This window comes from Macrotis lagotis, chromosome X (assembly GCF_037893015.1).
Source record: "Macrotis lagotis isolate mMagLag1 chromosome X, bilby.v1.9.chrom.fasta, whole genome shotgun sequence".
Lineage (NCBI taxonomy): Eukaryota > Metazoa > Chordata > Mammalia > Peramelemorphia > Peramelidae > Macrotis > Macrotis lagotis.
Window position 1 is genome coordinate 91,079,063 of NC_133666.1, and position 19,273 is coordinate 91,098,335.

The 19,273-nt window shown below is 36.6% G+C and overlaps 1 pseudogene; it reads left to right on the forward strand.

Annotated features, from left to right (window-relative positions):
- The window catches only part of LOC141498757 (WW domain binding protein 1-like pseudogene), a 36,904-nt pseudogene extending 18,913 nt beyond the window's left edge, over positions 1-17,991 (forward strand).
- Positions 17,992-19,273: the final 1,282 nt, after the last annotated feature.

Below are 19,273 nucleotides of genomic sequence, written 5' to 3' on the forward strand. Positions count from 1 at the left end.
TGCAGGCTTCATACTACAGTATCACTGGTCCCTCATATCAATATTAATGTTGAACAGGCCTCACTACAGTGTTACTTGTTCCTCATCTAAATATTAATATTGAGCTGGGCTGCCTACAGTGATACTTGTCTCTCCTCTAGATATGAATATTGAGTATTCCCCACACTACATTGTCAGTGGTCCTTAATCTTCACAGCAGTATTGAGCAGGTCTCACACTACAGTGTCCTTGGTCCCTAATCTAAATGTTAATATTTTTCAGGATTCACACAACAGTGTCACTGGACCTCATCTAAATATTAATATTGAACAGGCCACACTACAGTGTTATTTGTACCTCGCATAAAAATTAATACTGAGCAGGCCTCATACTATAATGTCACTGATACCTCAGCTCAATATTAATATTTTGCAGACTTCACACTTCAGTGTCAATGGTCATTTCTGTGTGAATGTAGAGCAGGTCTCACTGCAGTGTCACTGGTTCCTCATCTAATTATTAATATTGAGCAGGCCCCCCTACATAGTTTCTTGTCCTTCATCTAAATAATTATATTGAGCAGGCCTTGCCATACAATTTCACTTGTCCCACATTTCAATATGATTACTGAGCAGGTCCCATTACAGTGTTACTTGTTCCTCCCCTCAATATTACTATTGAGCAGACACCCCTACATCCCTACAGTGTTATTTCTTTCTCATTTAAATATTAATATTGAGCAAGACTCTCACTACAGTGTCCTTAGTCCCTAATCTAAATTTTAATTTTGACCATGATACACACAACAGTGTCACTGGTCCCTCATCTAAATATCAAAATTGTGCCAGCCACACACTGCAGTGTCACTAGTCCCTCATCTTATTATCAATATTGAGCTGGTGTCATACTACAGTGACACTGGTTGCTCATCTATGTATTAATATTGAGCAGGCCTCATTGTATAGTGTCACTGGTCTCATATTTCAATATTAAATATTGAATTTGTCCCCCTAGAGTGTTCCTTGTCCCTTTTCTAAATATTAGTATTGAAATAGCCCTCACTATAGTGTCACTGGTCCCTCATATAAATTTTATTATTAGGCAGTCCTCACACTGCAGTGTCACTGGTTCCTCATCTAAACTTTAAATTGAGCAGGTCTGACACCACAGTGTCACTGGTCCCTAAGTTAAACATTGATACAGAGCAGGTGTCACAGTACAGTGTCCCTGGTCCCTAATCTAAATGTTAACATTGACAAGGATACACACTACAGTGTCACTGTTCCCTCAATTCTGTATTAATATTGAGCTAGCAATTGGTTCATTACAATATTAAAAAATGAGCAGGCCTCACACTGTAGTATTACTGGTCCATAATCAAAATGTTAATGTTAACCAGGATTCACACAACATTGTCCGTGGTCCCTCATCTAAATATCAATACTGAGACAGCCTCACAATACAGTGTCACTGGTCCTTCAATGAAATATTAATATAGAGCAGGCTTCACTACAGTGTTACTGGTACCTTATAGAAATATTTATTTTGAGCACACCATACACTATAGTGTAAATGATCCCTCATCTCAATATTAATATTGTACAGGTTTCACACTACAGTGTTACTGGTCTCACATGTCAATATTAATATTGAACAGGCCTCACTACAGTGTTATTTTTTTCTCACCTAAATATTACTATTGAGCAGGCTCCTTTACAGTGTTACTTGAACTTCATCTAAATATTAATATTAAGCAGTCCCCACTACAGTCTCACTGGTCAATCATTACAATATTAATATTGAACAGTCCTCACACTATAGTGTCACTGGTCCCTCATCTAAATATTAATATTGAGCAGGCCTCACTACTCTGTCACTGGTCCCTCCTTTAAATATCAATGTTGAGCAAGCCTCACTACAGTGTTACTTGTCTTTCATATAAATATTAATATTGAAGTGGTTCTCTCTATAGTGTCACTAGTTCCTCAACTAAATATTAATATAGAGCAGGCCTCACAATACAGTATCCCTTGTCCCTAATTCAAATGTTAACATTGACAAGAATTCCCACTACAGTGTCACTGGTCCCTCCACTCAATATTAACATTTAACAGGCATCACACTGAAGTGCCACTGTTCCCTCATCTAAACATGCATGTTGAGTGGTCCTCAGAACTACAGTATCACTCGCCCATCATCAAAATGTGAATTCTGAGCAATCTCATGGTACAATGTCATTGCTTTCTCATATAAATATTAACATTGTTCATGCATCACTCTGCAGTGTCAGTGGTCCATCTTCTTAATATTAATATAAGCAGGCCTCACACTACAGTGTCACTGGTCCCTCTTCTTAATATTTATATTAAGCATGCCTCATACTACAGAGTCAGTGATCCCTCAAATAAATATTAATATTGAGCAAATTGCACAGCAATGTTACCTGTACCTTATGTAAATATTAATGGTGAGCAGGTCCCCCTACAGTGTAACTTGTTCCACATCTAAATATTAATAATGAGCAGGCCTCGCACTACAGAGTCCCAAGTCCTTAATCTAAATTTTAATGTTGACCAGGATTCACACAACAGTGTCACTGGTCCCTCTTCTAAATATCAATATTGAGCCAGACTCACACTACAGTGCCACTGGTACCTCATCTTAATATCAATATTGAGCTGACATCATACTACAGTGTCACTGATGCCTCATCCCAATATTAATATTGAGCAAGCATCACACTACAGTTTCAATGATCCCTCATTTCTGTATTAATATTGAGCAGGTCTCACTACAGTGTCACTTGTCCCTCATCTAAATATTAATATTGAGCAGGACTCACCCTACAGTGTCACTGGTCCCTCATCTAAATATTACTATTGAACAAGCCCCCCTACAGTATAAATGATCCCTCGCTTAAATATGCATGTTGAGTGGGCTTCCCACTACAGTGTCACTGGTCCCTTTTCTCAATGTTAATAATGAGTAGGCCCTACACTACTGTGTCACTGGTCCCTCATCTATAAATGCATTCTGAGCGAACCTCACAGTATATTGTCACTGGTCCCCCATCTCAACATTAATATTAAGCAGACCCTATAATGCAGTGTCACTGGTTCCCCATCTAAATGTTAATATTGTGCAAGCCCCACACTACAATGTCACTGATCCCTCTTTTAAATATAAATATCCAGTAGACCTCACAATAGTGTTACTTGTCCCTCATCTAAATATTATTAGTGAGCACCCCTCACACTACAGTGTTCCTAATCCCTAATCTAAATTTAAACTTTGACCAGGATTCACACAACAGTGTCACTGGTCCCTCTGCCAAATATTAATATTGAGCCGACGCCACACTCCAGTGACACTGGTCCTTCATCTAAATGTTGACATTGAGTGGGCCTCATACTTCTGTGTCACTATTCCCTCATCTCAATATTAATATTGAGCAAGCCTCATACTACAGTGTCAATGGTCCCTCATTTCAGTATTAATATTCAGCAGCTCTCACTACCCCTACAGTTTTTCTTGTCCCTCATCTAAATATTAATATTGAGCAGGCCTCACACTCCATTGTCACTGGTCACTCATCTAAATAATAATATATATTAGGACTCGAAGTACAGTGTCTCTGGTCCCTAATCAAAATGTTAATGTTGACTGGGATTGACCAGTGTCACTGGTCCCTCATTTCTGTATTATTATTGAACAGTCCTTCATACAGTCTTACTGGTCCCTCATTTTAATATTAATATTGGGAAGGTTCCACATTATCATCTCACTGGTCCCTAATCTCAATATTAATATTGATCAGGCCTCACACTATAGTCTCACTGGTCCCTCATCTAAATATTAATGTTGAGCAGGCCAAAATATAGTGTCACTGGTCCCTCATTTAAATATGCATGTAGTGTGGAAAGCCCACTACAGTGTCTTTGGTCCCTTTTTTCAATATTAATTTTGAGTAGGCCCTACATTGATGTGTCACTGATCCATCATCTATATATATGCATGCTGAGTGAACCTCAAATTATATAGTCACTATTAACATAGAGCAGGCATCACACTGCAGTGTCAGTGGTCCCTCATCTCAAAATTATTATTCAGCAGACCCTATACTACAGTGTCACTGGTTCCACAAATAAATATTAATATTGTGCCAGCCCCAAACTACAGTGACAATGGACCCCTTCCAAATATGAATATTGAGTCAACTTCACACTGCAGTGACAATGGTCCCTCATCTAAATATTAATATTGGGTACACCTCACAACAGTGTAACTTGTCTCTCATCTAAATATTATTAGTGGGTATGCTTCACACTACAGTGGTCCAGGCCCCTAATCTAAATTTTAACATTGACCATGATTCACACAACATTGTCACTTGTCCCTCGTCAAAAAATCAATATTGAGACGATGCCATACTCCAGTGACAATGGTCCCCCATCTAAATATTAACATTGAGAGGGACTTACACTACAGTGTCTCTGGTCCCTCATCTAATTTTTAATATTGATCAGGACCCCCATAGTGTTACTTGTTCCTCAGCTAAATATAACTGTTGAGCAGCCCCCCCCCCTACAGTTTTATTTGTCCCTGATCTAAATATTAATATTGAGCAGGCCTAACTACAATGCCACTGGTCTCATGTCTAAATATTAATATTGAGCTGGCCCCAAGCTTCAATTTCACTGGTCCCTCATCTAAATATCAAAACTGTAGAGGCGTCACACTACAGTGTTACTTGTCTGTCATGTACATATAAATATTGATCAGGCCATAAACTTTTTTTGTCACTGGCCCCTCATCTAAATATCAAAATTGAACAGTCCTCAAACTACAGTGTCCCTGGTCTCTATTGAAAATGTTAATGTTGACCAGGATTAACACAATGGTGCCACTGGTCCCTCATTTCTGTATCATTATTGAACAGGACTTGCTACAGTCTTACTGGTCCCTCATTACAATATTAATATTGAGCAGACCTCACACTATCTCACTGGTCCCTCATCTAAATATCAATATTGAGCCAGCCTCACTATAGTGTCACTGGTCCCTCATTTCTATATTAATATTGAGCTGACCTCACTACAGTGTTACTTGTTCCTCACCTATATATTATTATTATTGAGCAGGCCGCCCTACACTTTTACTTGTCTCTCATCTAAATATCAATATTGAGCAGGCCTCACACTACAGTGTCCCTGGTCCCTAATCCAAATTTTAGGGTTGACAAGGTTTCACACAACAGTGTCACTGATCCCTCTTCCAAATATCAATATTGAGCTGACGCCACACTCCAATGACACTTGTCATATATATATATGTAAACATGGAGTGGGCCTCACACTACAGTGACACTGTTCCCTCATCTCAGTATTAATATTAAGCAGGCCTCACTCTACAATGTCACTGGTCCTCATTTTAATATTAATATTGACCAGTCCTCACTACATTGTCACTGGTGTCATCTAAATACTAATATCAAACAGGCCTCATACTACAGTGTCCCTTGGTCCCTAGTCTAAATGTTAATTTTGACCCATTGCCTTGATTTGACAAAGTTTTTTATATATTTGACATATGAGACCTTTATCTGAGAAACTGTCCTTAAATTTTTTTCTCTCAATTATACGTTTTCCTTCTTATTTTGACTATATAGAATTTATTTGCACAAAACTTTTTTAAGTTAATAGAATCAAAATTAACCATTTTATACACACAACACTTTATATCTTGTTTATTAACAAATTGTTCTTTTATTCTTAAATTTGATAGGTAACATGTTCCATGTTCTTCTGATTTTCTTAAGATAACTCCATTTATAACTAGATCATGCATCCATTCTGACCTTATCTTGGTAAAGGGTGTAAGATACTGGTCTATATCCATTCTGTCAGACTGCTTTCCAGTCTTCCCAATAAATTTTACCTAATAATGATTTCTTATTCCTGAATTTTAGATCTCTACATTTTTCAAACACAATGTTATGATAATCATTTGCTACTCTGTTCTACTAATCTACCTTTCTTTTTCTTAGGCAGTGCCAGGCAGTTTAGTAATTACTGCCTTATATTATAGCTTAAGTATAGAATTGCTAACCCTATTTTCTTTACATTTTTTCATTAATTACTTTGATATTCCTGAACTTTTCTTCTTCCAAATGAATTTTACTACTATTTTTATCCAGTTCAGTAAAATAAATTTCTGTTAATTTAATTGGGATGGCATTGAATAGATTAGGTAAAATTGTAATTGTTATTAAAATAACTTCTTTTAATTACATTGATTTCTTCATAATTAGGTGTTTGTTCACCTTATTGTTTTTAATCCTTGTGATTTGGTTTCCTTCTCTCTTTTTAAAAAACCATATTAGCCAATGGTTTAACTTTTTTTTAGTTTTTTTCATTAAATTAACTCTTTTTTCTATTTATTAATTTAATTGTTTTCTGCACTCACTTTAATTAATCTCATTTTTATTTTTAAGATTTCCAATTTGGTATTTAGTTGGAGATTTTTAATTTGTTCTTTTTCTAGTTTTTTTATATTTCTATATCCACTTCATCAGTATGTTCTTTCTCTTTTTTACTGATATAAGCATTTAGAAGATTATATAAATATAAATTTTCCTCTGATTACTATTTTTTACTGCATCCCTTAGATTTTGACATGTCATCACTTTATCGTCATTCTGAACATCACTTTTTAAAAACTTCTCTATTCTAAATTAAAATATTTTTGTAGAAACTGTAGGTCATAAATACAGTTCTCTGAAGCTTTACAAAGTTCACATTGTAAGATGGATTGCCCAGTGTTTTATTATTTCATGTTTAAATCTAATATTATTCTTCATTTTTATGGGAAGTCAAAAGATAATTATTTTAATTCTTTTTTCTTTTAGTTTTTTTTTTTTTTTGGTAAGGCAAATGGGGTTAAGTGGCTTGCCCAAGGCCACACAGCCAGGTAATTATTAAGTATCTGAGACCGGATTTGAACCCAGGTACTCCTCACTCCAGGGCCGTTGCTTTATCCACTGAGCCACCTAGCCACCCCTATTTTAATTCTTTAAAGTAAAGAATTGAGGAACAGGAGATTAGATCATCTCTTAGGACTCTTTTCCACTCTTAATTTTTGATGCCTTGATTTAAGTCTGGTAGACTCTTGGAGGTAGGATAAAATGGAAGGACTGTTATATTTGGAAGGGGCATGGTTTTATGTCTTCCTAGCTGTCTTTAGATCAGTCTCTTTCCATATTGGATCACAGTTGTATCCTTTGTAAAATGAGAGGGTTATGCTTGATGATCTCTAAAGGACTTTGCCTCCTTTGCATTCTATGATCCTGGGGGTCCCTTGGACATTGGCAGGTGGTCATGATTGGAGCCACATGGCCTGAATTCCTGCAAAGCCTCTGCTAGTTTTTTGTTGTGTGACTCTGGGGAAAGGACCTTCCCTCATGGTAGGGCACAGGAGGAGAAAGGAAGAGGTGAGGGGAGGCAATTTACATATCCCATACTTTGTGGCAGGCAGCATACTAAGTGTTTAAATATTATCTCATTTGATCTTCATAACAACCCTTTGGTGCTCCTATTATCCCCATTTCACAGAGAGGGAAACTGAAGCAGATGCCAGTGAAGTGACTTGCCCAAGGGCACACAGCAAGGAGGGTCTGAGGGTGGATTTAAGCTCAGATCTTCCTAACCCCAGACCCAACCCTCTGTGGTACCATCTAGTCATCTCATGACTAGTTTGCATTAGGATATGCTCTTATGTCCTTGCCAAAAGGGACAGAGTCATTCCTGAAGCAGGACTCTGACCAAAGGGGACAGTGTGCACAGAAGGAGAGCAGACCCCAGTGGGGAGCAGTATAAATGTTCTCCCACAGGTCCTTCTCCAAAGGAGGCAGGAGTCCTGGGAATGGAGCAGGATGAAACCCCAAAACCCCAAACCTCTCCCTCAGGGTTGTATTTTATAGTTTATTTTAGTCAAAAACCTGGTGTGGTACTAAGAAGGGGTTTCCTGTCACGAGAATGATTGGGAAAAAAATAAACAAAATAAATAAAAAAAACAACTGACCCAGTGCAGCCTAAGCCAGATTCAAATGTAACGTGGCATTATTCAATACAATCAATACATACAATAAAATATAGATAATGTTGTTACAAGGTTTTCTGAGACATTATGTACCTTTGTGCTATTTCCACCTTACTTTATGAATATCCCAATGACTGAGACCACAGCAGTCAAACCTATTTTCACCTATTTGTGGTCTATTTCAGTTCTGCACCCTATGATCCTGTACAAGTGATACCAAGCTAGAAGGGAGAGCTAACCTGCGGGATGACAAAATCAGGATTCAAAACGATGTAGACAGACTAGAAACTTGACCTGAATCCAATAAGATGAAATAGAACAGTTTAGTTCAGTTGTAGATGCAAGCTGTTCAGCTGAGGTTCCAGGCCTGCCTCTGCCCCATATTCCATTCCTGGCCTTGACTTGCGATTATGATTTGCCCACCTTCAACTCAGGGACAACTTGACCTTTCCTCAGGGAATTAGCTTCCCAAACTCTCATCCCCAACTTGGCTACCCTGCTAGCAAATCTGTCTTCAACTGAGCTCTCAAGATGAGGGAAATAAAATAGATATTCAATGAGCAAACATGAATGGAGGGCAGGATATCCAATTTATTCCTCAAAAATAATAAACACATGAACTCAGTTCTACTGTGAATAATTTACTTATTCTCAGCAATACAATCTTCCAAGACCGAGTCTGAAGGACTTATGATGAGGGTTGCTGTCCATCTCCAGAGAAAGAACTGGAGGATCCTGAATACAGATCAAGGATACAATTTTTTAACTTTCTTTATTTTTCCTGGGGGGGGGGGGTTAGTCTATGTTTTTTTCACAGTGTATCTTACATGGCAATGTGTTTTCCATGACTACACGTGTATAATCTATGTCAAGTTGTTTTCCTTCTCAATGAGGGGGGAGAGAATACGGAATTCAAAATTTGTAAAAAAAATGTTAAAATTGTTTTTACATGTAATTGGATACATGAAATATTATATATCTTTTAAAAAAAGAAAATTGTAAACACAAGGGAATTATATCACACATCACTGAATGGTTAGATAAAATTTAGTAGCTCATTCATTGTTACTATTAGGAGAGAAATGAGTTCATGTGATAGGTAACAGATGCTGAAAAAAATAATTCTACCACAATGCAGAAATGATTAAGATAGGAAAAACCTAGGTTTTATTATGCTTAAGTATAGACTCAGATCTCAGACAAAAAAATAAACCTGATTTCCAATTAAAATTTTATCAAGTCTCTTATGGACTGCATCAGAATGACAGAGAAATAATAATTTTATATATTATTATATTGTGTATTCTTGGGGTATAACAATTAAAGAGAAGATAAATTCATAGTACAATGTTTCCCTCAATGGCATAAAATTTGAACAAGCTCAGTTAAACAGAGTCATAATGCCATACATCCCCTAAGGAAATAAATTTCACTAATAGACTCTATAGGTAAACTATATTTAGAGAGTTCACAAATAAGCAATAACAAGATAGAGCATATAAAAATAAGACTTTACAGTTCATCTACCCTAGGTATAGAAATTTACTATGAAAGAAAGGATATAGTTATAACAAAATCAAGACTGTCCTTCAAGGGTGCAGACCTGTCTAGCACAAGCATAACAGGATAAAGCTTCTTTTTAGCATTATTTGACTCCTGGTAAAAGTCGAGTTAACCATTAGTTTGGAACAGCCAAACATTCAGTAAATTTCAATATGTGACACAGACTCAGGATTAACCAGGGGAAAAAATTTCCTATTCAAAAAGGAAATAGCACAAAGGAGAAACTGAGACCAGAGGATATTATCTTTGTCTATACAAGGTCATCCCCTCTACCCTCCCAGACACAATAGGTAACAGTTGTTTGATCTAATTGCTTTTGAACATTTCTCTTGAAAGATAGAATATTGATTTAATGATAATTTAAAATAAATGAAAATTCAGAACAGTTTAACAAAATATGATCCCAAGAGATTTTTACCTCAAATAACAAGTTTCACTAATCACAGCTTAGGTCTAGGTATACTGAATGCTTATCATTACATAGTGTTTATCATTATTTTTCATATCATGTTTCAATAGTAGCTAACAATAAGCACAAATAAGGCATTATCTCATTCATCTTTTCTAGTTTAAATCCATCTTGTAGTAGAAATAAATCATTAGAAATTAAGAAGATAGGGGGTGGCTAGGTGGTGCAGTGGATAGAGCACCAACCCTGGAGTCAGGAGTATCTGATTTCAAATCTGGCCTCAGACACTTAATAATTACCTATCTGTGTGACCTTGGGCAAGCCACTTATCCCCATTGCCTTGCAAAATTCGAAAAAAAAAAAAGAAATTAAGAAAATAATCACATTCTGTAATTACACACCTACAGTGAATACATGAGTCCACTCAGAATATAGAAATACTCTGGTCATTATAAACTTTCATAATGACAGATTTACATGTCTGAAAAGATTGAATATTAACCCCTAAGGCAAACATAAAATCTCTAAATCAGGAGTCTCAATAATATAAAGTTCTCCTAAATGTATAACTTCAATTTAATTTATAATATTCTAGGTACAATTTTAAAATTTTCATAACCGATGCCAAACAGTTCACCTGATAAAAATCCCTTCTTCTAAACTTGTTTACCCTTTATTTCATCTAGGAAAGCAGTTATTAAACCAATTTATTACTTTAGAATTTCACAGTACGTTCTTAGTAAATCCCAAAAGAATTTCACAGATAAGGACAATTTAAAAGACCTGTTGTATTTTTCCCAAAGAATAAGCTATTATTAGTAATAGTAGTATCTGTATTTGTTGTTGTTCAGTCATGTCTTTGGAACCCTATGGATCATAGTCAATATTGTCTATGGAGATTTTTTTTGGCAAAACTTTGGTTTTGCTATTTCCTTCTTAATCCTTTCTGAATTAAGGCAAGCATGGTTAAGTGATTTGCCCAGGATCTCACAGCTAGTCAGTGACTGAGGCTGGATTTGAACTCAAGTCTTCCTGACTCCAGACCCAGAACTCTATCCAATGAGCTACCTAGCTGTCTCCAAGTTATTATTATAGTTTCTTTTAAAGCAAATTATTCCCAAATAAATACTTAACAATTTTAAAACATCATGATCACATATTCTAATTACTTAATTTGTAATCTAGCAACATCCAGGTTAAAAGAGAAAGAATTTTTCTAAAGATACTACATCACTCTCTAGACATCATTTTCAAATTCACAGCATTTCTCATAAAATGATTTCCAAAAAATCAAGATACAAGAAAAATTAAGATATAACAATAACTTAAACAATATTATGGATGTTTAAAACAAAAGCTAATATCACTTAAATAACCTCAATTCAGTTGATAAATTTCTGAATCATCTTACATGGAAAATCATTTCAATACCAATTTGACATTCTATATAGTTATCACATTCAAAAAACATATATTGGAATTTTGAAGCCATTATACTTTTAATTCTTATTTAAGTAGTTCTTAAGCATATTGCCTTAATGTCAAATATCAAGTTATTTTGCTCTAAGGTATTATGATGATACTTATCCTTCATTTTCAAAGAAAGCCATAACAGGGAGATGATGCCATGACAAGCATATGAATGGGATTTGAGTTTGGGAGATGGTTGCTGGGCTAAGTCACCAGTCTCACTTTCTTCTCCAGAACCATCTGGGTCCAGTGCAGATATGGATCAGGATGATTGGATATGGGGTTGCACAGTTAAATAGTGTCCAGCATCTGATACCAGATTTGAATCTTGTCCTACTGATTCCAAGGCTAGTGCTCTATCCACTGTGCCACCCAGCTGCCCCAATATTAAGTTATGGTTTACCTACAGAGGGTCAAACATCACAATTATCCTATTGGGAGAATATAGCTAACTTCTAAATGAGATCACAACATAATATTTTTAGGACAGACTATATCAAATCAAATCTAGATTTATAATTCCAAATAGTATCATTCAAAATCTCAGTTTTTCCAAGGTCCATTAGCTGGCAGAACCTCAAATTTTTCAGACCAATGTTTTCAATTAACTTAATCCTAAAGATTTACAGGGTTAGTCTCATATTTTCATTTCCTTCTTTTGGGGCCTATGAGGCTCTTCAGAATTATGGAACTTGTAATCATAATGATATTGTAACTGTATATTTCTCACATAAAGATTAAAACATTTTTTGGGCAAGTCTACATGTTTAAGTGACTTGCCCAAGGTCACACAGCTGGGTAATTATCAAGTGTTTGAGGTAGGATTTGAACTCAGGTCCTCCTAACTCCAGAACCAGTGCTCTATCCACTGTGATACTTAGCTGCCCCTGGAATATATCTTTCTAATGGTCCTTCAAGTAACAAATGCATTGCTTTAGTTTCTATTTGGTCAATTTTGTAACTTGACAGAATATTGTCTATCTTAATTACTACCAGGAATTTCTCCAACTGGTGTCCATAAATTACAGATATAGAAAGTTTCTCATATTCTTTTTATGTCAATGATATTAAAAAAAACCTCCTTAAACCTTTCTTTCCATAACTCTAAACCTTTTACTTTCAAAATATCTATTGATATTGTTGGTCTTTTTAACTTTCCAGCCATTATGCTCTTATCTCTACTTATTTAAACCCCTCTCTGTTTTATCTTAAAATGGGCTTAGATTAAAGTCCTACACATTTGAAAATTGCAAGTATAAGACTCTAATTTGACCCTTCAACTTACCTTTAGTACTTTTTTTACTGTCTCATTTTTATTTCTTAGTGATTCAACTGAATCTCTCCTAAACAAATTTTCATATACTATACCAATTAACTTCAAAACTTTTACATTTCAAATTTCATATCCTATATTTTCTTCATAAGCCTAAATTTCTTTTAGGTGATTTTATTTCTAATTTACCTAAATCAGTGAATTCTGTTCACTGAATCATTCACAGAAGAAAATACAGTGATAAAGTAAATTATTCTTCTAAGATTAAAGAGTAAATAAAAAAGAGATAAGGTCTAAAGTTTCCAAAGGTTCCAAAGTTTCCAAACTGCTTTAAGATTTTTCTTAACCTTCTCTAAGCAGTGAAAGCACTTACTTCTAAAACATTGAATCTATTATCCTTGTGATGGGAATTTTTTGTTTTTTAATTCCTTTTATTCTGCCTGCAACTTCTGGCTAATTAAAAGTCTGTCTTCTGCTAATATTGACCTCAGCTGACCAGAACCAGAATTTTGGAATAAAAATGTTAAGGGAAGTTGTTGAACCGGGTAAAACCTATCCCATGGGTGTATTAAAATTTACTTCAGGCCTTCAACAGAGGAAGATTCTCCAGTCTTGATTCCTTGGTGACATGTAAATTCTCTTCCTCAATCAGCCTATTTGGGAATCCTTTAATTGCATTTTAATCCATAACTTGATGTAATTTACCTATATTGCTTATTTTCTGAGGAAATGTATGAGATTATGACTCTGTTTAGTTAAGTTTGTTCAACTTTTCTTTTGGCTTTTGCAAGGCAATGGGGTTAAGTGGCTTGCCCAAGGTCACAGAGCTAGGTAATTATTAAATGTCTGAGGCTGTATTTGAATTTAGGTCATCCTGACTCCAGGGTTGGTGCTTTAGCCACTGCACCTATAAGCTGCCCCTTGTTCAACTTTTCCTACATTGAAGGAGGTATTCTATTATGAAGCTGCCTTCTCTTTAACTTTTAAGACTAGATTGCAATATGTAAAAGAATTGTTTTTCTGTCACTCAGACACAATTTTGCCAATAAAAGCAGTTCTTAAAATCCTAATAATTGTTAAGGTTTATTGTTTTCTCTGAGGCCTGAACCTATTCTTGATATAATAATAAAACCTAGGTTTTTAACTCCATAATTTCTACATAGTGGCAAATATATATTTGGGAGCAATTCTTTATCACATGCACTCAGAGAAAAGATATTTCTTCCATACCAAATTTGGCAACCATGCAAAAAAAAGGGAGGAGCTTGGAAAGACTGAGGCTTCTGTTTTCAAAATTCTCCACTATGTACAGAGATAAATTCACCTGGAGAATTTTGGAAGGGAAAACTCAACCAGACCATAAAGACTGCTGTCCAAAAAGAAAAAAAAATCACTGAAAAGGAGGTAAGTCTGTCTTCTATGTATGTCCTGCAGACTTCTATGTATTTAAAATTTTTTTCTATGCATTCTGCATTTTTTATCTCTTGTATTTGTATAATTAGTAGTTGAAACTTTTGGGGTGCTTAGACAGGTAGCAGCCCAGACATTCTGATGAGCACAGCAATGTGAATCAGGTGTCTAAAGTGAAGGCTAGACTGAGAAATTCTGAGTTTTACTAGACAGGACTAGGCATTTCTCATCCCCCAGCCTTGGATCTAGTATTCCTCAATACTTTGATGCTTTAAAAAAACACTTCATTTTATGTAAGCAAATAAACAAGAGATCCATCTGTTTGTTGTGGCCTTTTTCTTTGGGTTGACCCATTTTGGGTCCAGTTACATGGCTCTGCTGGTTAAGTGATGCAGATAAGAATGCTAATGTGGTAGAAATCTCAGTATTATATTGAGGACAACCCACCAATAATAAAAGTTCATTCTTCCTGTTTAGTCTTTTAATTATCTATTTCACAATATCATTGCTACCATCAGCAACAAAAGTTGGACTGATATATGAAAATATGTCTTGGGGAGTGCAGTGAATATGTTTCAGTTAATTAGTTTCTTATTTGAAGGAAAAAAATGGTTCCCAATTGATCCTTCTTTTAGTTTTCTCAGTTTCTGGTTCAAATTTCTTGGCAAAAAAATCTTTTTATGCTAAACTATGGGATCTAGTCAGTCTATTCCTTCTAAAGATTACCCCTATGGGTTGTCTCTTGGCTAATTCAGAAAAAATTCCTTTGAATAAATCCCAATTATCTCAGACTAAGTTTAAAAATCTTTGTGAAAATGTTTGGGCAGGATTAACTTCATAGACCCTGAGAAGGATTCTTTGTTTTTAACAACCTGTGTGTTCTTAGATTGACTATAGAAAATTAATGCCATTACCAGTAGGCATGCTTGGGCAGACCCTGAGAATCAAAATTTTTTTTCCCTAAATTTGAAAAACAGGCTACCCAACATCTGTGCCTACAGATATGTGTCTATGGGTTTTGATCATCAGAAAATTCTATTTTCTCATGCAAGCAAAGTGCTAGGGTCCTGAATCCAACTCCTTGTCCCAATACACCCACTTAACTCCCCAAAGAAAAGCAGTGGGAAAGTAATAAAAATTGGAGCAAGTTTAGGAAGATTAAAGTACTAGTGAAGTTTATGTTGATATCATTCATTTTTAATTTGCCTGGTCTAAATTGCCCATATCATAGGAGATGGTAATTTATATATTCATTTTTTGGTTTTCATTTCTTTTCTTAATTATAAACTCACAAGAAAAGAACAAAAAACATTGCCAAGTAGACAGCAGAACATTAGAGAGGATTCAAAATATAAAGTAATAAATTTTTATGTCAAGAAATCCTATATAATAAATACCAGACAATGTGTTTAGAATTGTTCATCTTTTCTTTGCTTTCTTGTAGGTTTTCTTTTGTTCTATGCTGGACACCTTTTACTTTTAACTTTGTTTTTCCCCTTCCCTCCCCCCAAGAAAACCTACAATTAAGCATGGACATTATATCTATCTAGATCATCGATATCTATCTATATCTATATCTATATCTATATCTATATCTATATCTATATCTATATCTATATCTATATCTATATCTATATCTATATCTATATCTATATCTATATCTATATATCTACACCTACATCTACTTATACGTATACATATACATATACATATACACATACACATACATCATATACATATACATGTACATATGCATATGCATATACATATACACATATATAGTATGTTTGTATGTATGTAAGTATATGCATATATACCTACACAGAGATATACTTACACATATATAGATATCTATACACATGCACATATATATTCAGACACATTAATGTAAGACAACCTAGGTGGCCCAGTGGAAAGAACATCGACCTTGGAGTCAGGAAGATGTCAGTTCAAATCCAGCCTCAGACAGTTATTAGCTATATGACCTTGAGCAAATCACTTAATTCTGACTGCCACCCATCCAGGACCATATCCAGTTGTCCTGATATGGCTTCGGGCTCCAGAGGAGAAAGTGACTTAGGACAGCACCTCCTAACTCAAACCCAATTCTTGTGTGTGTGTCATGACATTACTTGTCAAAGTGATGTCAAAACATCACTTGTACAAAAATATTCATAGCAGCCCTGGTTCTAGTGGCAAAGAATTGGGAATCAAGTAAATGTCCTTCAATTGGGGAATGGCTTAACAAACTGTGGTATATGTATGTCATGGAACACTACTGTTCTATTAGAAACAAAGAGTGATGGGGATTCAAGGAAGCCTGGAGGGATTTACATGAACTGACACTGAGTGAGATGAGCAGAACCAAAAAAACATTGTACACCTTAACAACAACATGGGAGTGATGATCAACTTTAATGGACTTGTTCATATGAATAGGGAAACAATCAGGGACAACTTTAGGGTATCTGCAATGGAGAAGACCATCTGGATCCAGAGAAAGAATCATGGAGTTTGAACAAAGACAAAAGACTATTACTTTTAATTAAAATATGTTATCTTATTATGTGATCTTGCTGTCTCTTATACTTTGTGTTTCTTCCTTAATGACATGATTTCTCTCTGGTCACATTCAACTTAGATCAATGTATACCATGGAAATAATGTAAAGACTAACAGACTGTGGGGGGTGGGGGTGGGGGGAGGAAGAAAGATTAGGGGGAAAATTTTAAAACTCAAAATAAAAAAAACCTTTCTTAAAAGAGAGGGAGGGGCAGCTAGGGGTGCAGTGGATAAAGCACCGGCCCTGAAGTCAGGAGTACCTGGGTTCAAATCTGGTCTCAGACCCTTAATAATTACCTAGCTGTGTGGCCTTGGGCAAGCCACTTAACCCCGTTTGCCTTGCAAAAACCAAAAAACAAGAGAGAGGGAGATGAAACAGGAGGCTGTGGTTGTGGTGGAGGAGCAAGGGCAGGAGCAGGAGCTCAAGCTGGAGCCCAAGCTGGAGCCCAAGCCAGAGGGTGATTGCAGAGGGGAAGGTTCCTGGGTGGTGTGGCACTCTTGCTTCTCCAGGCACTGCCCACCCTCCAGTCACTCAGGTCTGAACGCCCTCAGGATAAAGAAATCTGTGTGGGGATCAACAAGCAGAGCTCCATATGTGACACAGCACACTGCTGTGGACAATCTCAGTGTTGCAACTAGTAATATGACCTCTGGTAGTTCTGGCTGGTGTGGACTATTATAATCTTCCTGAGCTGCTGCTGCGCTTGCCATCATGGCCAGGCCCAGCATCATCTGCAGGCACAGCAGCGGCAACATAGAATTAACTTGACTGCCTACTGGGAAGCCCATAACTACTCAGTGCTACCAATTCAGGTTTTTGTCAAACTATTTATGACCTCCTTATGAGGAAGTGGTGAACTGACCTCCAATCCCTCCCCCACTGTACAGCACCTTACAGCTACAGCAGCAGCAGCAGGTGGTCCCTGTCTGCAATAGACCCTCAAGCCCTGACCCCATCAAGACCCTTCAGGAGGTAAAACCTAGCCCACTCACCAAGCCTGACAGCAGCAGACATAGTTCCAGATCAAGCACAAAGGACCCTGAGCCCTCTACATTGCTTGTGGACCAAGAGGTTAGCAAAGCCTCAGGCATGGAGCCAGGGAGCTCTGGTGCCTGTCTGGAGGAGCTGGGTGACCCAGGGTCTTTCCTACATAAGGCCTCAGAATGTAAGGAGGGGCTGCTGAAAGATTACAGCTCTGAGAGCTTGGAGTACAGCAGCAATCAATGAGCAGCACTCCTCTAACTCCCAGAGCAACAGCTCTCCCAGCTAAAGAAGGCCAGCTGCCTTAGAAAAGCAACATGGGGAAGGCAGAAGAGTGCAAGTCAAGAGGATAACCTTGAATTGGTTGGTACAGTAAGTGCTGCTGCTTTTTCTTCTGGCTATACTTCCTCCCTCTCTTCCGAGAAATAGTTGGACATAAGGTTGCCTCTCCTGCAGAAACCCAGTGTGGACTGAGGGAGAGGGTATGGATCCCCTCACTGTAATCTTCCCTTCTCCACTTCTCACTCTTCCATTCTGAGTTTCTTTTTAAAAGTACATCTCACCTGCCTGCCCATATCAGATGGTGTGTAATTAGAAAAGTTTGGTCCAGGGAGCCAGGATGGGACCCTGACCTTGTTCCTGGAATGAACTGTGGGATCTGTTCTTCAATTTAGGTTTAGAACCCCATTACATCCCAATTAGTATATGGGCATCAGGGTTCTACCACTGGGAAAATTAAAAAGGAAAAAACCCTGGTCTGGCCCCATGTGGAGAGAGAGAGAGAGAGAGAGAGAGAGAGAGAGAGAGAGAGAGAGAGAGAGAGAGAGAGTTACAAGGGCAATCTTCCCTTGTATAGTTATATACAATTTAATGTTCTAGACCAACATTTGGGTTTTTCCCCCTTTTCATTTACCTTTTTAATGCATGTCTTAAGTCTTATAATTAACGATAGAATTACCTTTTCAGTTCTGGCCTTTTTTTCCAGGAAATTTTCATTGAAAATACATCTTTTCCTCTGACAGAATATTCTGAATTTGGGAAAGTAGTAAATTCTTGATTGGAATCCAAGGTTCTTTGGCAGTCAAAATATCATATTCTAGGCCCTCAGATCCTTTAATATTGAAGTTGGCAAGGCCTGTGCAATTCTGATTGTGCTTCATTTGTATTCTAATTACTTTTTTTTTACTCCTTTCTGTATTTTCTCCTTTATTGGAGAATTCTGAAAATTGACTATGGATAGTCTTTGGAGTTTTTACCCTGAGGTTTCTTTCTGGAACTGTTATGTATATTCTTTTTTTTATAGATTTTTTTATTTTTGCAAGGCAATGTGGTTAAATAGCTTGCCCAAGGTCACACAGCTAGGTAATTATTAAGTGTCTGAGGACAGATTTGAACTCAGATACACCTGACTCCAGGGCCAGGGCTCTATCCACTGTGCCACCTAGCCAACCCTGTATATATATTCTTTCAAGATCTATTTTATCTTCTTGATCTAGTACATAGAGACAGTTTTCTCCTTATAATTTCC